Here is a 4,965-nt window from a genome sequence, read left to right on the forward strand (position 1 = left end):
CGATTATGTGACTTAGTGAATCGACTAAGTAATCGATTGGTTTGATTTTATTATTGGAACAAAACACCTGACATTGATTATGCAATCGATTCATATAAGTCTGCACATAATTTTCTGAAAAGTGTATTAAAAGAATCGATTAGAAAATCGATTAGTTTATATAGTTTCAAGATTCAAGAAAAACAAGACTTGCGATAATCGATTGGTAAATCGATTAAGCCCGTTTTATCACTTTAATGAATCGATTGGTAAATCGATTTATCAGTTGTTTTTCAGAAACTATATAAACAGTTTTCAATCATTTTCTCATTAATACTTGAATGTACTTCAGAACACTGAAGAACTCTTAAGAACCTTTTTGATAACATTCTGATATTGCTTTTTCAGATCAAGACCAAAAGATTATTCATAATCAATAAGAGAGCTGAAAAAGAATTCTTGAGAGAAAAGACAATGATCTCACAAACACTCAAATGAACAACCAGATTATTGTGTGAGATACATTGATCAAGATTGAAGACAAACTCTGTAATTCTTTTATATCTTTTTGTAACAAAGTTTTGTAAAAAGAAACAACTGTGAAAAATCCAGTTTGAAAACTGGTGGCGATCTTCGTTGATGTAAAGATCATCAAGAAGGAGCTGGACTTGATCTTGTGTGAGTCTGACGAGTGACTGCAAGGATTGTCAGGACTGGATGTAGGCTGTCGTATTGACAGCTGAACCAGGATAAACCTTGGTGCATTCTATCCCTTATCTTTTTACTTTTATCTTGTATGCTATGTTATATTTCCGCTGCGTATAAATCCGAATAAATCTTGCATCGTATGATTGTATGTTCGATCTTGATGGTATGCTAGACGTATTTTGTTTTCTATATTGTTTTAATTTGTTGAAGACTGTCATATTCTGTAATAACGAGGTCATATTAATCAACACTCTATATTTTTTTGTATAAACATGAGATATTGTGATATTGTATATTTTGATTATTAGATGTTTATATAAGATTGTGATTGTAAGAACAAAACTCTTATTTGAAATTTAATACGAAATATTGCATGGATTAAGAGCGTGAAAACAAAATGAGAAATTTATATATAAAAAAAAATTATTTTAACTATATCTATTAAGTCAGTTGGTCAAAATATCCGACTTAAAAAGATGATGTGTTGTACTGAATTTATGATGTTTAAGTCGGTTAAGGTGAATCGACTTAATATGATGAAACTCTGTTAAGTCGGTTTATGGAACGAGTTAAAAAACAACATATTTTTTAAGTCGTTTGCTGTTAACTCGGGCACGGAACCGACTTAAAATGTACATTTTAACTGACTTAAAAAGACAAAATTCTACTAGTGAACTCCTCCAACCACCAAACTATCTTATGACTTTGACTCTCAAATTATTATTAACTTAGTGAAAAATGTTAAAACACAATTTAAATTTCTTGTACTTTCACATAGTATTATTTTCACTCCCTTCAAATCCATATTGGTATACATTGACGTCCTATAATATGAGTTCTTTGCAATTTTTTATTACGAGCTCCAAGTTTTAGTTTGTGTAAGCGTCACCCAAGAATATGAGTGAGAATGTGTCAGATCGATCGACAAGAGCTTACGACTTAATCTATGTCAGGGTCAAGCTAATTTCTTTTTAAGGCGTAATTATATTTTTGGTCCCTCTAATTTTTCATCTGCGCGATTTTGGTTCTCTTAGTTTAAAATGATCGATTTTGACCCTACACTTGTTTTTTTTTCCTTTCATTTTTTTGGTCATGTGACATTATATGGTAAACTTTTTAATTATTTGTCATCACATTATAGAAAGCATTTAATTTTAATTAATTTTTTTACAAAAAATAAGTATTTTAATAAAATAGTATATATATATATATATATATATATATATATATATATATATATACTTAATTAAAATAACTAAAATTAGAATCCATAATTTCAGTCTTGGTCCATTTTCCATCTGTTTTGAGGTTTTTACAAATTCTTCAACTACTTTTGCCTCCATGCTATTGTAGCTCACTAAACTTCCATTTTCAACTCCATTTGAGCTCAAAGAAATGCGACTTCAAAGCTCCATAAAAAAAAAAATAATAATAATAATAATAAAAAAAACATGATAAGATTTCGAATAGGTACTTGGAAACCAACATAAAACACAATGGTTCAAGAAAGAAATCTTGAGATAGCTCATATTCTGACGGTGATAAAATGACGAAGAAAGAAGAGAAAATCACATAGGAGATATAGTAGTGATTCAAATTCAGACTCTAGTTTAGGTTCAAATTCATAGAAAGGCGAGTCTGGACGGTCTAATTCGGGTTCGAAGTATTTGAACTTTGGAGGGTAAAAAAAGAATAATGGAAGGAGAGGAGTGGATAGGAGAAAAGAAGGAGGAAGAGAAAAAAAAAAAAAAAAGAAGGGATAAGAAGGATAAGAGAGAGAGAAGTTAAAATGAAAAAGAAAGCGAATAATGTTGTAGAATTTGATTGAAAAGATTTTCAATTATAATGTTAAAAACATTTAAATTGATTATTGTTGTGCTTCAATTTAGTATAATTGCGTGTTTCATATTTAATGTTAGGGATTTTAATTTTGTTTTTTTTAAGTAAATATAATTTTGCTTTATTTAATTAATTAAAATAAAAAATTTATCGTGTCATGACACATCACCAAAAGTTTTGGGAAAAACAAGTGTATAATAAAAAATTGGATAAATGTGAGGGGTCAAAGTCGTTCATTTTAAACTATGGGAATCAAAATCGCACAATTGAAAAATTAGAGTGATCAAAAGTGTAATTAAACATTTTATAAAAGATAAGATCAAAATTTCTTAAAAAGTCTATTTAGTTAAAAATATCAGATTACATATCACATAAAAAGTATTTTAGACCTATTAAGTCGACCTATTTAAATAAATATAAATAATATTTTTTATTATTACAAAAATTATTATATTAAATTTTGATCTTTTTGATATTGAACTTTTAGTAATTTAAACATATTAATCTTCTTTTGTTTTTTACATAGAATTGAAGTTGAATGTCATATAATGTCTTCTTAAAAAAAATGTCAAGTTAAATATCAAAATATAATTTTATTTTATCGACATATTAACTCGTTAGTCTATTTAAAGATATATCGAATTACTTATTTAAAGATATTACAATTAAATAAGTTTTTAAGTAGACTATCAGACTTCCACCAATGTCATACTCAAACTTAAAAAGTAAGATTTATGCCTTGAATTTTTTAAACAAACTAGACTTAAGCATTGCAAAGCTTAACTCGACCTAACTTATTCCAATCTCTATCCAACGAAAGAAACTATGAGTTTTGTAGTGACAATAAAGATATTTTTTTATCGAGTTGTGTTAGTTTGACAAAAATTAAGTAGTTAATACAATTTAAATACATAATTAGTTGTATTTAATAGATGATCAATGAATGTAATCAATAATATGTCACAACTCATTACCGACCTATCCACAAAACACAATAAATCACAATTTTAAATGTCATTAACCATAATATATTTTAATACAAATTATGGTTAATATTGAAAACTTGAAATCATGCATGTTGTGAGCATTGGGTGATTATAACATATATTATGTGTATTTAAACACATAAAAATTATAGTTAATAAAATTTAAAGTTGTGGTTAATTATGTTCAATAAATGATTAATATTTTTTTATGATTAATATTAAATTGTAATATCTTATTATATTTATTAATCATCCATTAAATATAATTAAATATATATTTACACTGTATTAATTATTTAAATTATTATCAATTTTTATTTTCATATTTGTATTAAAATATCATTTCTCATCTTCCTCCGTCAATTCAAATGTATGAATTTGAAAAAGTCCATGAAATGGTATGATTTGAAACATGGAAGATATTTTGTACAATATAACACACAATTTCAAATACATGAGAGATATTTCATTTCACAATAAATATCATTTAAAAGAATATTTTAAAATAATGTCATTTTCAATTTTTAATTCACCTTTAATTTTTTTAATTATATAATTCAATTATTATTATGTGTAATACTTCTAAAATATTAATTACAATAAAATAAAACACCCCAATAATTAAATAATTAATTAAGATAATTTTGTAAAATATTTATTTATATCTTTTCTTTCTTCTATTCATTATATTTTTTAATATAGGATCAAAAATCTTAAATAACTGACATTTATTTTAAAATGGAAGAAACAGCAGTTAAGGAAAGAAAGCGACATCCTAAAAATAATGCTAAGAATCTGGTCTAGTCCTATCATGCACATACAATTCATACAGCATAGTCTAGTCACATTTGGTCGTAAGTCAGTAACTGTGTTCATATTGTTAGATCCAAAATTTACTCGAGAGGCAGGCTTAATTACAAATTATTAGGTGAGAATAAGATTATGTAAAGTAGTTTAAATGTGGCAAGTTTGGACTCTATGGAAGCCTATCAAAGAGTTTAATTTAATTAAATATATTAAATACAATTTCCAGATGAATGTTTTGGTTTTAAGAGGCTATCACCTCCCTAGCTAGCCTAGCCTAGCCTCACGGCTAGAATTGCACCAGGTGGAAAGCTTATACAAATAATCTTAAATCACTTCCAGGGATAATTTGGCACTTGTGTTAATTTCACACACAATACACAATATGTTGTCCAATTCACTTAAAAATAATTGTTTGGGATAATTGAAGTTGGATAATTCGAGTTCTAATCTTCATAAAAATAATAATTAATTAAATTTTATTTATTTTTCAATCAAATTTTAAATTATTATAATTTTTTTTAATAATTAAAAAGATAAATAAAAGATATTGTTAATTATATTATTAATTGATTAATATTATATATATTTGAACATTTCAAATATATAGTTAATTATGTTCAATAAATTATTATTAATATCCTTTATT

Source organism: Cicer arietinum, chromosome 6 (genome assembly GCF_000331145.2).
Source record: "Cicer arietinum cultivar CDC Frontier isolate Library 1 chromosome 6, Cicar.CDCFrontier_v2.0, whole genome shotgun sequence".
In the NCBI taxonomy this organism is placed as follows: domain Eukaryota; kingdom Viridiplantae; phylum Streptophyta; class Magnoliopsida; order Fabales; family Fabaceae; genus Cicer; species Cicer arietinum.